This window comes from Leptodactylus fuscus, chromosome 7, assembly GCF_031893055.1.
Source record: "Leptodactylus fuscus isolate aLepFus1 chromosome 7, aLepFus1.hap2, whole genome shotgun sequence".
NCBI lineage: Eukaryota > Metazoa > Chordata > Amphibia > Anura > Leptodactylidae > Leptodactylus > Leptodactylus fuscus.
Genome location: NC_134271.1, coordinates 19,881,382 through 19,900,754, shown reverse-complemented (window position 1 = coordinate 19,900,754; position 19,373 = coordinate 19,881,382).

Below are 19,373 nucleotides of genomic sequence, written 5' to 3'. Positions count from 1 at the left end.
TTGGGGGTGTGGCTAATCTAAGCATACAGATTATAGATTCTGGTTCAGGATAATGTTGCACCGGAGTCTTGCGGAGCACAGAGCATAGTCCACACAAACGTCTGTGTCTTACTGCCTTACTTGTCTGCGACTTACTGTCACATTTTTTAGAGCTGAGATTTTGCTGTCAAAGCCTCAGGCGGCTTCCATTGTAGCGTATCGTCAGGGCAGATTTTACTTTTTCTGACGCCTGAGGCGAAAATTGAAAAGTCGCCCCCTGCACTAAAAATCATATGTTTGTAATACAGGAAGTCAACTGCTTGGATCATTCACACGTGCAAATCGATACAAAAATATTACACTATAAAGATACATTATTGAACATAATGTGTCGTGGACAGCAATCAGTATATAGTAGTTAGTAGTTATAGTATATAGATATGAGACATCTGTTTGTCCTTATGCGCACCCTATTTTAAAGAATGGTGTTTTTCTACCCTGGAACCGTAACGTGTCCATGGTCTACCAGAAGTCATGCTGATGTTTTCCATTTTCTGGACTCTAAACTTTTATCTAGAGAAAGAAGCAGCATTTGTTGTGAAGCCTATGGCAGCGCCCCCCTCCTGCGGAGATAAGCAGACTGTGACGTGTGAGGACCGCGCAGCTATAGGGACATGGGGGAATAGCGTTCCTCCTAATAGGACTGACTAAATACATCTCTAGTCTGTGAAATGTGTGTTCTGGCAGATCCGGCCCTCTCGGCAGGGAGGCCACTTATACATCCCATTTCCTCTGTAAAAGAGGATTAAATCCATAATGAGGATTAAAATTCAGCGCCTCTGTAGTGCGCCCGAGACGCCGATGTTTGGAAGTTTATGCTACTCAAGAACAAGCTGCTTCTAGGAGAACAGGGACCTCATATTGGGAAGTGTAAAGGGTTCTCGCTACACCTCATGCATTTCATCCTCGGACGTTGCCACCTTGTATAATTGATATTTCTTCTATAAATACATCTAAACGCCAAAAATTCTTTGGCCCTCACTACAATGAGATATTGGCCGGCAACAAATGGATTCTAATGCCGATCCTCCAGACTACTAAAATCTGTCACCTCATCTATAATGAGACTTTTCACCTCCTCTTCCAACTCCAACTCTTTGCTTTCTTTTATAGGTGATTCCGGCTCATTTGGAATTTTTTCTCTAGCCCCCACCCTTCCTGAGCAATTGGTTCTATTAGTTTCAGCACAATTGTGGTCTCTGCTGTCAAATGGGCGGTTCTTGTCTTTCTACTACTGTACTTTCTATGACCACCCACATGGCAGTAGAGAGAATAATCTTGCTGAAGACAACAGAAATGACTGCTCAGGAATGGTGGGGGCTAGAGAAAAAAGTCTACGTCAGAATCATAAGTGGAGGCCTAGTGGAAGTGTCGAAACATTGCTACTCACCTTCCCTGTCCTTTCAGGTCTCCCTCATGGTGTCCAGATTCCTCATGGTCCCTATAGTTAACTTCTAGCCTCTTCTGGCCTCCTAGACACTGAGATGGGTCCTGGTGGATCAATGAGACCTGTGATTAGGTCTTAGTGGTCCCATGGAGCTCCCCCATTTCACTCAGGAGGCCAGATTGGCCCGAAAGACAACCAAAGAGGACCCAGAGGAGCCAAGTACAGGTTTAGGTCGGATACTATAAGTGTTTATTATGTTTCTGCACGTCCTCTGGGCCTCCGCTTATATTCTGTGTGAAGAGACCCCAGAGTATAATAGAGATTTGTGGGTGGTAAACCTGAAATTTTTGGGAAATTCAAGAGGAGTCCAGCTTGCTGTGAACTGGTTTGCTTATCTCTAATGGAGAATGAACTTCCGACTCAGTACAATGGACGGTATGGGCCTTAAACAGCTGATCAGTGTGGGGACCGCCCGCTGGCACACCACCGATCAGATATTTATGGCTTATAATAAGGATGGAATATACATTAAAAAAAATCCTGGCCATTTCGTTTAATGGTAAAATCCCAGTGATCGGCCACATCATGGTCTGCACTCTCTTTAGGTCTCCTCAGTGATGTCATGTGCCCAGGGTCACCATTGACACCTGTGATTGGGCCAAAGTGGTCACATGGGCATGCTGAGCACCATGACATTGCCAAGATAACAAGACAATAAGAGGAGGTCCAGAATATGTAAGGGAAGGTGAGTATTATACCTATTATACTTTGGAGTTTGAAGAGACCTCAGCGTATAATAATGTTACTTCTCGACCTATCCAAACTTGTTCAGGAGCCCAAACTCCCAAAAATCGAGTGTTTCGTCCATCTCTACCACTTAACAATTTGCTACCCCCTGGACTTAGATTCATAGTTTTGTAGATTGTATCCTGTAATATAAGACAATGTACAGTACGAGAGTGGACTGACAGCTCGGAGCTCCGTCCATAGAACGTGTCATATCAATATGTAAAATTATTATAATATATACAGAGATACATATTATCTGATCTCCTAATGGATGTGAAATTATGAGACATGACATTCTCTTCCCCTTACCCATTATACCCCACTGAGTATGAACAAGGTCTGAACACATCACCAGCGTGCTCCATTAAAGTATTTCATCAGGTCAGTGAGATCACTGGGAAAGGTCAAAACCCAATAATGATATAATGTACAAGGAATAAGTCAGCGAAGCAAAATGTAACATTGTGTTTACTGCGCGACTGCACCTACTGTATATATGGCCCCAATACGATATCAAGTACTATGGGATCAGAGACTGGTTAACTACTATAGAAATAACTACAGTTATATAATATAAAGTATACATGCTTCTAAATAGTGTTATAGTAGTTATATTCTTGTACATAGGGGCAGTATTATAGTAGTTATATTCTTGTACATAGGAGCAGTATTATAGTAGTTATACTCTTGTACATAGGAGCAGTATTATAATAGTTATATTCTTGTACATAGGGGTAGTATTATAGTAGTTATATTCTTGTACATAGGAGCAGTATTATAGTAGTTATATTCTTGTATATAGGAGTAGTATTATAGTAGTTATATTCTTGTACATAGGAGCAGTATTATAGTAGTTATATTCTTGTACATAGGGGGCAGTATTATAGTAGTTATATTTTTATACATAGGGGCAGTATTATAGTAGTTATATTTTTATACATAGGGGCAGCATTATAGTAGTTATATTCTTGTACATAGGGGGCAGTATTATAGTAGTTATATTTTTATACATAGGGGCAGTATTATAGTAGTTATATTCTTGTACATAGGAGCAGTATTATAGTAGTTATATTCTTGTACATAGGGGGCAGTATTATAGTAGTTATATTCTTATACATAGGGAGCAGTATTATAGTAGTTATATTCTTGTACATAGGGGCAGTATTATAGTAGTTATATTCTTGTACATAGGGAGCAGTATTATAGTAGTTATATTCTTGTACATAGGAGCAGAATTATAGTAGTTATATTTTTGTACATAGGAGGCAATATTATAGTAATTATATTCTTGTACATAGGAGGCAGTATTATAGTAGTTATATTCTTATACATAGGGGGCAGTATTATAGTAGTTATATTCTTGTACATAGGGGGCAGTATTATAGTAGTTATATTCTTGTACATAGGAGGCAGTATTATAGTAGTTATATTCTTGTACATAGGAGTAGTATTATAGTAGTTATATTCTTGTATATAGGAGTAGTATTATAGTAGTTATATTCTTGTACATTGAAGCAGTATTATAGTAGTTATATTCTTGTACATAGGAGCAGTATTATTGTAGTGATATTCTTGTACATAGGAAGTAGTATTATAGTAGTTATATTCTTGTACATAGGAGCAGTATTATTGTAGTTATATTCTTGTACATAGGAAGTAGTATTATAGTAGTTATATTTTTGAACATAGGAGCAGTATTATAGTAGTTATATTCTTGTACATAGGAGGTAGTATTATAGTAGTTATATTCTTGTACATAGGGGGTAGTATTATAGTAGTTATATTCTTGTACATACAGTCCTATGAAAAAGTTTGGGCACCCCTATTAATCTTAATCATTTTTTGTTCTAAATATTTTGGTGTTTGCAACAGCCATTTCAGTTTGATATATCTAATAACTGATGGACACAGTAATATTTCAGGATTGAAATGAGGTTTATTGTACTAACAGAAAATGTGCAATATGCATTAAACCAAAATTTGACCGGTGCAAAAGTATGGGCACCCTTATCATTTTATTGATTTGAATTCCCCTAACTACTTTTTACTGACTTACTGAAGCACAAAATTGGTTTTGTAACCTCAGTGAGCTTTGAACTTCATAGCCAGATGTATCCAATCATAAGAAAAGGTATTTAAGGTGGCCAATTGCAAGTTGATCTCCTATTTGAATCTCCTCTGAAGAGTGGCATCATGGGCTACTCAAAACAACTCTCAAATTATCTGAAAACAAAGATTGTTCAACATAGTTGTTCAGGGGAAGGATACAAAAAGTTGTCTCAGAGATTTAACCTGTCAGTTTCCACTGTGAGGAACATAGTAAGGAAATGGAAGACCACAGGGACAGTTCTTGTTAAGCCCAGAAGTGGCAGGCCAAGAAAAATATCAGAAAGGCAGAGAAGAAGAATGGTGAGAACAGTCAAGGACAATCCACAGACCACCTCCAAAGAGCTGCAGCATCATCTTGCTGCAGATGGTGTCACTGTGCATCGGTCAACTATACAGCGCACTTTGCACAAATAGAAGCTGTATGGGAGAGTGATGAGAAAGAAGCCGTTTCTGCACGTACGCCACAAATAGAGTTGCCTGAGGTATGAAAAAGCACATTTGGACAAGGCAGCTTCATTTTGGAAACAAAAATTGAGTTGTTTGGTTATAAAAAAAAAGGCGTTATGCATGGCGTCCAAAAAGAAACAGCATTCCAAGAAAAACACATGCTACCCACTGTAAAATTTGGTGGAGGTTCCATCATGCTTTGGGGCTGTGTGGCCAATGCCGGCATCGGGAATCTTGTTAAAGTTGAGAGTCGCATGGATTCCACTCAGTATAGCAGATTCTTGAGAATAATGTTCAAGAATCAGTGACGAAGTTGAAGTTACGCCGGGGATGGATATTTCAGCAAGACAATGATCCAAAACACCGCTCCAAATCCTCAGGCATTCATGCAGAGGAACAATTACAATGTTCTGGAATGGCCATCCCAGTCCCCAGACCTGAATATCATTGAACATCTGTGGGATGATTTGAAGCGGGCTGTCCATGCTCGGCCACCATCTAACTTAACTGAACTTGAATTGTTTGTCCAAAATACCTTTATCCAGGATCCAGGAACTGATTAAAAGCTACAGGAAGCGACTAGAGGCTGTTATCTTTGCAAAAGGAGGATGTACTAAATATTAATGTCACTTTTCTGTTGAGGTGCCCATACTTTTGCACCGGTCAAATTTTAGTTTAATGCATATTGCACATTTTCTGTTAGTACAATAAACCTCATTTCAATCCTGAAATATTACTGTGTCCATCAGTTATTAGATATATCAAACTGAAATGGCTGTTATAAACACCAAAATATTTAGAACTAAAAATGATTAAGATTAATAGGGGTGCCCAAACTTTTTCATAGGACTGTAGGAGTAGTATTATAGTAGTTATATTCTTGTACATAAGAGGTAGTATTATAGTAGTTATATTCTTGTACATAGGAGTAGTATTATAGTAGTTATATTCTTGTACATAGGGGGTAGTATTATAGTAGTTATATTCTTGTACATAGGAGTAGTATTATAGTAGTTATATTCTTGTACATAGGAGTAGTATTATAGTAGTTATATTCTTGTACATAGGAGTAGTATTATAGTAGTTATATACTTGTACATAGGGGGTAGTATTATAGTAGTTATATTCTTGTACATAGGAGTAGTATTATATAACTAATATAATACTGCTCCTATGTACAAGGATATAACTACTATAATACTACTCCTATGTACAAGAATATAACTACTATAATACTGCCTCCTATGTACAATAATATAACTACTATAATACTGCTCCTATGTACAAGAATATAACTACTATAATACTACTCCTATGTACAAGAATATAACTACTATAATACTACTTCCTATGTACAAGAATATCACTACAATAATACTGCTCCTATGTACAAGAATATAACTACTATAATACTGCTCCTATGTACAAGTATATAACTACTATAATACTGCCCCTATGTACAAGAATATAACTACTATAATACTACTTCCTATGTACAAGGATATAACTACTGTAATACTGCCTCCTATGTACAATAATATAACTACTATAATACTGCTCCTATGTACAAGAATATAACTACTATAATACTACTCCTATGTACAAGAATATACCGTATTTTTCGGACTATAAGACGCACTTTTTTTCCCCAAAATTTTTGGGGAAAAGAAGGGTGCGTCTTATAGTCTGAAGGTGGCGCCTGGCATCCGCTGTAATAGAGAGGCGGAAGCCGGCAAGTGATAGATGCCATTACAGGTGTCGGGGCCTGAGACATCGCTGCCCTGCCCTGCATGAAGCCAGCAGCAGCGGGAGGAGTGATGCTATTCTGCTCCTCCGTCCCCCCGCCGCTGGCTTCATGCAGGGCAGAGGATCGTAGCGATATCTCAGGCCCCGGTGTCTATCCCTCCCCGGCATCCGCCTCTCTAGTACAGCGGCTGCCGGGTCAGTATCGGTGGCCCCTTCTCCCCCGGGGCCGGTCCCCACCGGCCCCGTACCTGTGAAGTTGCAGGCCGGCTCCTGCGCGGCGATATCGCAGGAGCCGACCTGTTCGGGTGACAGCCGGGAGCCTAATGAGGCTCCCGGGCCTGTCACTGCTGTATTAGTATTGCGGCTGGTCTCTATGACCAGCCGTAATACTAATAGACAGAATGTCCCATAGACGGCAATACAGTTGTATTGCCGTCTATGGGACTTGCGATCAAGTGACCGCAGGTTCAAGCCCCCGGGGGGGAATAAAATAGTAAGAAAAAACAAAAAAAAAAACTTTAAAAATATGAAATAAATAAAAGTTCTAAATCACCTCCTGTTTTTTTTTCAATACAAGGTGATCTAAGCAATAGATATCCCCCAAAATGGTATAACTAAAAAGTACAGCTGGCCCCGCAAAAAAAACGCCCTATACATCCCCGTACAGCTGCAGGGTCACCCGTTAATGTGGCCTTGCAGCTTTTGCAAAACTACAACTCCCATATATTAAATATTTTACCAGTTTTTGCTTCAAATTTTTTTTTCCCTATTTTCCTCCTTTAAAACCTAGGTGCGTCTTATAGTCCGAAAAATACGGTAACTACTATAATACTACCCCCTATGTACAAGTATATAACTACTATAATACTACTCCTATGTACAAGAATATAACTACTATAATACTGCTCCTATGTATAAGAATATAACTACTATAATACTACCTCTTATGTACAAGAATATAACTACTATAATACTGCCTCCTATGTACAAGAATATAACTACTATAATACTGCTCCTACAGTCCTATGAAAAAGTTTGGGCACCCCTATTAATCTTAATCATTTTTAGTTCTAAATATTTTGGTGTTTATAACAGCCATTTCAGTTTGATATATCTAATAACTGATGGACACAGTAATATTTCAGGATTGAAATGAGGTTTATTGTACTAACAGAAAATGTGCAATATGCATTAAACCAAAATTTGACCGGTGCAAAAGTATGGGCACCTCAACAGAAAAGTGACATTAATATTTAGTACATCCTCCTTTTGCAAAGATAACAGCCTCTAGTCGCTTCCTGTAGCTTTTAATCAGTTCCTGGATCCTGGATAAAGGTATTTTGGACAAACAATTCAAGTTCAGTTAAGTTAGATGGTCGCCGAGCATGGACAGCCCGCTTCAAATCATCCCACAGATGTTCAATGATATTCAGGTCTGGGGACTGAGATGGCCATTCCAGAACATTGTAATTGTTCCTCTGCATGAATTCCTGAGGATTTGGAGCGGTGTTTTGGATCATTGTCTTGCTGAAATATCCATCCCCGGCGTAACTTCAACTTCGTCACTGATTCTTGAACATTATTCTCAGGAATCTGCTGATACTGAGTGGAATCCATGCGACCTCAACTTTAACAAGATTCCCGGTGCCGGCATTGGCCACACAGCCCCAAAGCATGATGGAACCTCCACCAAATTTTACAGTGGGTAGCATGTGTTTTTCTTGGAATGCTGTTTCTTTTTGGACGCCATGCATAACGCCTTTTTTTATAACCAAACAACTCAATTTTTGTTTCCAAAATGAAGCTGCCTTGTCCAAATGTGCTTTTTCATACCTCAGGCAACTCTATTTGTGGCGTACGTGCAGAAACGGCTTCTTTCTCATCACTCTCCCATACAGCTTCTATTTGTGCAAAGTGCGCTGTATAGTTGACCGATGCACAGTGACACCATCTGCAGCAAGATGATGCTGCAGCTCTTTGGAGATGGTCTGTGGATTGTCCTTGACTGTTCTCACCATTCTTCTTCTCTGCCTTTCTGATATTTTTCTTGGCCTGCCACTTCTGGGCTTAACAAGAACTGTCCCTGTGGTCTTCCATTTCCTTACTATGTTCCTCACAGTGGAAACTGACAGGTTAAATCTCTGAGACAACTTTTTGTATCCTTCCCCTGAACAACTATGTTGAACAATCTTTGTTTTCAGATCATTTGAGAGTTGTTTTGAGTAGCCCATGATGCCACTCTTCAGAGGAGATTCAAATAGGAGATCAACTTGCAATTGGCCACCTTAAATACCTTTTCTTATGATTGGATACATCTGGCTATGAAGTTCAAAGCTCACTGAGGTTACAAAACCAATTTTGTGCTTCAGTAAGTCAGTAAAAAGTAGTTAGGGGAATTCAAATCAATGAAATGATAAGGGTGCCCATACTTTTGCACCGGTCAAATTTTGGTTTAATGCATATCGCACATTTTCTGTTAGTACAATAAACCTCATTTCAATCCTGAAATATTACTGTGTCCATCAGTTATTAGATATATCAAACTGAAATGGCTGTTGCAAACACCAAAATATTTAGAACAAAAAATGATTAAGATTAATAGGGGTGCCCAAACTTTTTCATAGGACTGTATATTCTTGTACATAGGGGCAGTATTATAGTAGTTATATTCTTGTACATAGGAGCAGTATTATTGTAGTTATATTCTTGTACATAGGAGCAGTATTATAGTAGTTATATTCTTGTACATAGGAGCAGTATTATAGTAGTTATATTCTTGTACATAGGAGCAGTATTATAGTAGTGATATTCTTGTACATAGGAAGTAGTATTATAGTAGTTATATTCTTGTACATAGGGGCAGTATTATAGTAGTTATATTCTTATACATAGGAGCAATATTATAGTAGTTATATTCTTATACATAGGGGGCAGTATTATAATAGTTCTATTCTTGTACCAGAACCATAACAAATCCAATGAAACAACTTGCTGCAGTGGCCAGCAGTTCTATATGGGTGTGTAGCACTGAGCGCCATTGTACCTCATACAGTAAGATCCTCACATACTGTTACACCACAATTTATTAAGACTGTCTCTAGTTTCTTCTAACACATTAAGTCTCGGCAGCTGTTTTGAGGATTTTTTCTCTCAGCACAGAAATAAGTGACATTTTGAGCATTAGCTGAAATTGCTCACCACCGTGATAAGTGCGAAACCTTGGTGGTATATTGGCGGTTCTGCTAAAAAATCTGGCAAATGTTAAGTTATCTGCTTAATGCTAAAATACTGCACCAAGACTGGTCTATCCATGACCTGACCTTAAAGGGAATGCATCACCATAACCCAGTCCTGAGAACTGAGCTGCAATACCAAGTGTAGCCTTTACGCTATGTATGGCGCTGTACTTGGTATTCAGTGAAGAGGTTGCGTTGCTCACCTGAATGCTCCAACTAGCCAATGTAGACAACCACTCATCTCAAGGATAAGTTCTGATTATATAAGTCCAAGAAAAATCCCTTTAAAAGGGTGGTATGGGATTAGAAAATCATGGCCATGCCTGGTATTCAATAACATATTAGGGATCACTAGTCATGTTCTCCAGTGTTAAAAACCTCCACACACATTTACAGCCATAGATATCGATTACTGCCAAATTTTATTAATTGGGTTACTGGCCCTTTAAGACCAATACAACCTGATGCAACTCATTGTAGTGGGGGGAATTTTTCTGGATCATCAAGTTGCAAATTGTAATGATATATCTGACTATTTTGGAACCTAATGGAGACAGGAGCGGATTATAAAATCATGGCAGGCAGTGTCAATGTCACTTGATGGAAGGAGAAGCTTCGGGACATTTTCTTGTACTTTTATTCATTTATGTAGATTCACTGGATCCATTAAAATAGTCACTGTCGGAAAACTGTCCTACTATCCACCCTGAAACTGAAACACATTGGCAGGTACACAAGCTTTTTCATGTCCCTTAAAGATGTGCAAATCAAATCTTTTTTTTAGTCCAATTCAACACTTAAAGGGAATGTTCCCCCTTGGACATTTAAAACATACATGGGAATTATTTGGGCAGAGCTGACTGTGTATGCCCGCCTGGTGTAAGCGGCTGTTTTCTTATCCCAGCTTGCTTTGTAAGCGGCCACAAGAAAATGGCCGTGCGCATGTGCAATTGGCTCTGCCCGAGGCCTGATGGCAGAGTCAACTGCGCATGCATAAAAGTTTGACCCCGGCGCCGGAAGAAGACCATTCCAGACGAAGACAGAGGCGTTGCTGGAAAGTTCTCTTGCAGTGTTGGGGACGCCATTCTAGATTCCTCTGGGCACTGCCTTGATGATGGATCCTTTGCATTACCCTGTTTTGAATATAAAAAACAAAAAAACTTTGCAAGTCTTCAGTAGGTGATACCTTTTTTAATGGCTAACTCATAATGATGACAGAATATGACGTTTCGAAGCTTCCTCTGAGCTTCTTCTTCAGCTATAACTAAAACACTCTGTAGAGGCTGCATATTTATGACTGGACACAGGGCTAGAATTACAGGAGGGAGGGGGGAAGAGGCTTATTACTATATACTTATAACAACAAACAATCAATTGCCAGATCCCTGGTTCTTATCTTAATGGCTGTCTTAATGATCTGTATAAAAAGACATAAACCCAAGTGAGATGTTCATCCCACTGTCCAATGTCTGGAATAGGGTCATGGCCTTGTACTCATAAATCAGTCGCTGTTTCCTTGATTTAAAGTTCCCTTTTAAGATCAAGATTTTCATGTCATTGGTGATATTATGATCTTCCTGGCAGAAGTGTTTTGGCACGGGAAGATCAGTTCTCTGTTGTTTGATTGTATGGCGATGTGAATTAATTCTCATTCTGAGTTTCTGACCGGTCTCTCCAACATACAGATTTTCAGTGGAACATTTGGTGCAAATGATCAAATACACCACATTAGGTGTGTTACAGGTGAACGTACCTGGGATTTTATATTCCCTGTTAGAGTTTGGTATCTCTATCCTGTCAGTGGTCAGTATGTGAGGGCAGGTTTTGCACCTCTTCTGTCCGCATGGAAATGTTCCTGTGTTAGTTGGAGGTGACAGTGAGCTGCTAATAATCATATTCCTGAGGTTTGGTGGCTGTCTGTAGCATAGGAGAGGGGGGTCAGAAAATATGGATTTTAGACGGTTGTCTTTTTGCAGTAGTGGATGTAATTTGCGTGTGATTCCTCTCAGCATCTCCAGGTGGGGGTTATATGTGACGACCAGGGGAACCCGATTGTTTTCCTGTTTGGTATTGTATTTTAATAACTCCGATCTTGGTATCCTGGTGGCTCTGGTGATTTGGTTATCAACTGTTCTTGGATGGTAACCCTGCCTCAAGAATGTGTTTTTGAGGCCCCCAAGGTGTTCGTCCCTATCTGCAGGGTCTGAACATATGCGATGGTATCTGATGGCCTGGCTGTATACTCGCTGTTTTGAATAGTGAGTGAGAAATCCCCTTTAAAACGTCTTGATCCAAATCTGCCTCTCGCCTCATGCGGCATATGATGTGTACTGTTTACTAGAAGCCACTCTGTACTTAAAAAATTATAAAAACACAAAAAAATCATAAAAAACGCCATAACGTCTCTGTAGAACGCCATAAACAGCTATTATCTCCGTGCACATTGTAGGGTGAGGATTAGTGCTCGCTTCCAACAATTCTTCTACCTTCGGGTGAGCGCTCATGGTTATAGCCCGAGCCGGTATCATTTTCTCCCAAGCTTTAATGTTGCACATAATTAATTTTTTAGCTACCTCCAGCTCCGGCATTAAATTAGTAAATTAAAATTCCCACTCGAACAGCCTTCAAATCATGCTCCATATGGCATTTGTACATTAAGGTAATTCCGCTTTGCGAGAAGCGTTTGGGCAACATACAGTGCCGCTCCTTATTGGTTTAGGCGACCGGATTAGTTCAATGGAAATCTTTCAAAGTTGTGAAATTGCAAGGCGAGAAAATTAAAAAAAAAAAGAAGGAGAGAAAACTTTAACAAAGACGCTTTGGCATTTGAATTTCTTCCAGTTGATGTACCGTGAATATTTTTGTGCCTACGAGTCGCCGCACGGTGCGTTTAAGTCCCCCTATATGATTAAATCCAGTGCAGCATGAAAAGCAAAAACACCGGCAACAATAAACTCATGGCCCTTGTTGACAAATTTGTAGAAATATTTTTTTTTCTACAGGATGCTTTTGAATGACTTAATGATAGGATGCTGGAAAAAATTCTGTGAAAAATTTTTCTTCCCCCATAATTTACTCCACTTCCTCCTACATGTAGCTGAGTATTGCTGGGTTTGTATTAGAACATTTGTTCAGGGCTTCATAGCAATAGTAAGGTGACCACCAGTGACATGCGTATGTTTTATAGGTCGGTCTACTTGCTCAAGGGAGCAGTAAATTCTTTGGCCAATAAGCTAGGTACAGATAGTATCTGTTTTACCTATAAATTATGTACAGATAATACCTTGTCTCCCTGTAACCATGAAGATGGGCATAGTACTGCCTCCATGTCTTTGTCTGTCAATGATGTAAGTACAGATAGTACTGCCCCTTTGTCTTTCTCTGTCAATGATGTAAGTACAAATAGTACTGCCTCCTTGTCTTTCTTTGTCAATGATGTAAGTACAGATAGTACTGCCCCCTTGTCTTTGTCTGTCAATGATGTAAGTACAGATAGTACTGCCTCCTTGTCTGTGTCAATGATGTAAGTACAGATAGAACTGCACCCTTGTTTTCCTCTGTACATGATGTAAGTACAGATAGTACTGCCGCCATGTCTCGCTCTATAAATGATGTATGTACAGATAGTTCTGCCTCTTTGTCTCTCTCTATAATGGATGTACAGTATATGCCGATAATACTGCCTCTGTGCCTCTTCCAGTTGTGATGCAGGTGCACAAATTCTCTCCTCCTCTTTATCCCTCTAAGTCCATCAAATTATCTAAGTACGACCCTTTATCTCTTCCAGTAAATTACGTAGGTATATTTTCTTTCTCTTAGTGATATACTGAAGGTACAATAGTGATGTGGACAAAAAAAATTCTGCTTCCCTCTGTGTGACTGTAAATGACATAGGTGCAGATGGCATTGCCTTCTTATCTCTTTCTGTAAACGATGTAGGTACAGATAGTACTGCCTCCTTATCTTTCTCCATAAATAATGTAGGTACAGATAGTACTGCCTTCTTGTCTCTTTCTGTAAATGATGTAGGTACAAATAGTACTGCCTCCTTGTCTCTATCACTGTAAATGATATAGGTACATATAGTACTGCTTCCTTGTCTCTCTATCTCTCTGTAAATGATGTAGGTACAGATAGTACTGCCTCCTTATCTCTCTCCATAAATAATGTAGGTACAGATAGTACTGCCTTCTTGCCTCTTTCTGTAAATGACGTAGGTACAGATAGTACTGCTTCCTTGTCTCTATCACTTTAAATGATGTAGGTATAGATAGTACTGCCTCCTTGTCTCTATCACTGTAAATGATGTAGGTACAGATAGTACTGCCTTCTTATCTCTCTCCATAAATAATGTAGGTACAGATAGTACTGCCTTCTTGTCTCTTTCTGTAAATGATGTAGGTACAAATAGTACTGCCTCCTTGTCTCTATCACTCTAAATGATGTAGGTACATATAGTACTGCCTCCTTGTCTCTCTATCTCTCTGTAAATGATGTAGGTACAGATAGTACTGCCTCCTTATCTCTCTCCATAAATAATGTAGGTACAGATAGTACTGCCTTCTTGCCTCTTTCTGTAAATGACATAGGTACAGATAGTACTGCTTCCTTGTCTCTATCACTTTAAATGATGTAGGTACAGATAGTACTGCCTCCTTGTCTCTATCACTGTAAATGATGTAGGTACAGATAGTACTGCCTTCTTATCTCTCTCCATAAATAATGTAGGTACAGATAGTACTGCCTTCTTGTCTCTTTCTGTAAATGACGTAGGTACAGATAGTACTGCCTCCTTGTCTCTATCACTGTAAATGATGTAGGTACAGATAGTACTGCCTTCTTATCTCTCTCCGTAAATGACGTAGGTACAGATAGTACTGCCTTCCTGTATGTTCAGAGATGCTTGGATAAGACTACCTCCCTTGGTGGTCTAACCTGGATACTCTCTGGCATTAGAGCATGTAAAGCACATTAGAAGTTTGTAGATACAGTAACACATTTCATCTTCCGTTATTAGATTTGCGCACTCTGCCCACACTTAGAAGAGAATTTTCTTCATCTTAGTAAATGAAAGGCTGGCATTTCCTGGAATGTTCTCACCCCCTCATAAAGGAAGACAATGCTTACAATTGTTTAGCTGAAGTTTAATTTACCATGCCCCGAGCCATGACTAATTAAACAAAACCACTATTTCAGGATAAAATATGTTGGTTTAACTGATGAATACGGCGGGGGAAGAAAAGGGGATAATTACTTCTCCGAAAAATCCCTTGTTCGGCACTTAAACAAAGACAAAGATTCACCTCATTTACAGTTGTCCTTTGAGAGTATTTACAATCTTAAGGAGCAGACGGGAGGATCAGATTGTATTTCTGAGCCATGTTTAAGACATGCACTCTAATTATTCCTCAATATTTATTAGAATCCATTTAATAACTGATGGCTTCCATTTACAATGCGTCCTTGTTCACAGGCCTATGACTGGAAAAGCTGGGTTCCAGAATACATCTGTCATTACGTGGGAGCAGATCCTTCTAGAATGAGAATGAATCCAGCTCTGAAATGGTTTCGTCGCCTCTTTTCATCCTTATTGGTTAATGCGCCCCTTACGACCACTATTGCTCGGTCTGTGGTCGCTGTAGAGCTCCCTCTGCTGGTCCTCCTGGTTCTTCTGCTTCGTATCTCCTTTGATGCTATGGTCTTTCTGTTGAAGTCTCCCATCACTCATGCTGACTCTTGGTCTTTTGAAGGTCAGCACCAACCAGAGTAGTTTTTCTTCAATCAATCTATGGCCACCTCAAGCTTTTTAGGACTCATCCCTCATCCCTTAGCCCTTTTTTCACTTTTGCACCGGTAGCTTATTTAGATAGCAGTGTGTATGTGTCTATACAGACGTCCTCTTCCTCCAGTGCTGTATAAGGCTCTTTGGAGGTGATTCCTTAAATAGTATATTAGCTGCATGACCCCCATTAAGAGATTGTAGCCACAGGAGGATTGAGGACAAATGCAGACAGTAAGAGATGCAGAAGGAGTTTACATAGAAGTTAGTGAACCCTAACCTAATTTCCTCTGCTTTCTGTTTGCTTTGATACATTTCTTCATGTAATATCTTACAAACAAGAGCTAGGGATAGAAATGTGAAGCTAAATTTCATACGATACACTGAAAGTTCTGCATACAGCAAAATCAGATAGTATAGACAGACAGACTGAGATTCAAGGCTGAGCAGTGTAAATTTGCATCAGCACAAAACACAAACAGATAGTATAGGCAGACAATGTGAGTTAGAGGAGAGCAATGTGAAACTTCATGTCAAAGGATACTCTGGAGATTGTGCACACAGCACACAAAGATAATATAGACAGATAATGTGAGTCAAGGTAAAGCATCTCATGGGATATTTTGGAAATTCTGTACACAGCACATACCGATAGTATAGAAATTCAAAGTGAGTCATGGGAGAGCAGTGTAATGCTACATTTCATAGGATACACTGGAGATTCTGCACACAGCACACCAGATAATGTAGACAGGTAGTGTAAATAAGGAAAATTGCATCACTGCTGCTAATCATTGTATGGACTCGAATACTATATCACTGCACTTCTGCTCCCATTGATGGGGCAAAAAGGATATGTGCAGCACTGAAGGGACATATAGAGGAATAATAAGGGTGGACCTAGGAGGGGTATGAGAGCTGTCGAGATGGATTTAATAGGTAATATAATCCTGTAGATTGCAAAAAGTAATATACCCAGGCAAAACTGGCTTCCTGTGTACACAGGAGAACAAGCTCTGGACTAGTGGTTGGACGAGTGATTACATGACCCAACTAACCATAACGAAAAGGCTTGAAAATCTATGGACGTATCTAAGCTGGGATGAAACAAACGACACTGCTACAATATTGTTGGGGCGCTCACATTACATATACAAAGAAAATAAATTCAGAGTGTTACTTTAATTTACTGCCATATTACACAATAATATAATTGCCATTATCCTATAATTGATACCTTTTGGATTTAATTTCAATTTTTTTTGCTATGTTGCCCTTTACATGACTCCAATTTGACTGTTCCTGTCTGTATCCTAAATTCAATCATAAAAATATCAATATTTCACTCCTATAAACCATTAAGATACAAAAAGGTTTTTAATTGGCGTCTCGCATCCTGTAATTCCTGGGTGTATCATGCTGGGAGAAGCGTTGGATGTGACATGCCCCAGGTACATTGTATTCTATACATATTCTCCATGCTTAGTATTGTGCAATGACATTTTTATTACTAAGTCTCACTAATTTAAATCTGCAATCAACAGAAATGATGGGCGTGCGTGCGACGACTGCTTAATGAAAAAACGCCGGCGGCTCGGTCCCAAGGAAGGTAACAATAAAACAGCAGAAAGTACGCATTTATCCTCAAATCAAATGTCTTTCTTAATCATGTAAGGAATTGAATTTGCAAAGATAGTCGAGTCATTACATTTTTTTACATGGAAGAAATTTTTGGAAATTTTTATGGCTAAATAAATTTTTAAAAAATACTGTATAATGTGATGTGAGGTCCATGGTTTAATAAAAGATCTGACAACACAAAAACTGAGAAAAATCTCTATACATGTAACAGCTCTCTCTTCCTATCTCTCAGCAGGAACACCCTGCAGAACTACTCAAGTTAATCAATGGCATGGAGGAAAAGCTCTGGCTCTATGTCTTTTCCATACAGTGGGTTGCTCTCCCCTGGGGGTATAAAGACCTCTGGGATACTTGTGAGTAAAGTTCAGAAATGTCTTCCACATTGCAGGTCTGCTCCAGTACCATATAAGGACCCTTGATGATGTCAAAGTCTAGTTAGCAGCCATATGCAAGGGTGGAGCTTGTACAATAGGTCTGTATATGAAAGCTGTCCAGGGTTTCATGGAGGTAGCAGAGCTAAGTGTGGGGTGAAATGTGATTGTAGTAGAGCTGAGTGTGTGTGGGGGGAAAGTGGATGTAATAGTGTTGAGTTTGTGGAGGCAAATATAGAGGTAGCAGAGCTTAAGGTATGAAGGGAGCAGGCTGTATGCAGGGAGCAAAAAAGAAAGTAGTAAAATTATGGATGTAGGAATGAAGCAAGGGGGTAGCAGAGCTTTATGGGTCGGTGGAACATGGAGGTAGCAGAGGTGTGCATGAGTAACAGGTGTGTGTAAAGGAAAAAAGCAGTACAGAAGCCGAATATGGCTGACTTTGTTATTGAATGGCTATGGTAGTTATTAGTCCCAAACAAGAGTTTTATCTTGTTTCAAAAAGTTTGGGAACAATGGTCCCTCAATGCTGGTCACCACTAAAGAATGGGATCAAATAAGAGTGCATTCACATCAGCTTAATCAGTTCATCTAGTCTGTTTTAGGAACAAAAGAATAGATTAAAGATAAAAGTCCAGGGACATGAAATTAACTTTCCTGGTCTGGGGGCATTTGTTACGGCTGGACCTTGAGGTTCTGTGCTGGTTCTGACCCCTGGACACATGATCAAAACCAATCCTCGGTCCATGGGGTTGCTCCAACTCTTCACCTCTCTTGTTTTCTGTATTGTCTGTACTATGGGTATATACAGGTAGAGCACAGGCTCTACCTGTATATACCCATAGTACAGACAATTAGCTGTTCAATCTCCTATTAGTATTATATACAGTACATGTAATGTTTTTGAGAAATACTCTGTGACCCTCAATGACCGATATTTTTCTTTTTATCTTCCCAGTATATCATGCTATGCTCTGTGTAGCAGCATTTATATGGCTGCAACCTTAGACTATGAATTAACCAGCTCTATGTTCCTCTCTCTCAGCAGGAAATCCCAGCATGGTGTTAAGTACCATACAGCAGCCAAATTACTTTCAGCCAATCAGCTGCATGGTGGAGAAGCTCCGACTTTCTCTATGTCTCGGATGATGAGAATCCCTCACTGCTGTTCTTCACGACTCTCAATAAAGATAAAAATTCTAAGACGAGAAGGGAAATTAGCCAAAGAGAAGGTTTTTACTTGAAGGGAATGTCGCTTCTAAAGAGCAATCAAAAAAGGTAATATCTGTATGTGGATTGCAGAGTTCCTTCATTACACCCTGGTACCAATAGAATTTTAATCACGTCTGAGGACGTAGAGATGAAAACATTATATCACATGAAAAGGATCACTTAAAAACCACTTCCACGAACTCTGAGTTTTCCATACTTCAATAGCCACCGCTCCACTGATTCTGGCACAGTTGGAATTTTTTTTCTAGCCCCTACCATTCCTGAGCAATTGGTAATGCTAATTTCAGCACATAATATGCTAATTAGGCTCCCTACTGTAGGTGGGCGGGTCCTAGACTATCTGCTCCAGCCCATCTGATGGTAGGGAGCCTAGTTAGCTGAAACTAACAACACCCATTGCTCAGGAACGGTAGGGGTTAGGGAAAAAAATCCAACTGTGCTGGATTCAGTGGATCATCACCTATTGCATGATATAAATGGTTGGAATTGGTGGAGATGGTGAAATATCCCCTTTAAAACACTTTAAGATGAAAGAAGAATTATTCATCATTTTGCACAAATTTAAACCGGGAAAAGATGTAAAATTGGACACGTCTCTT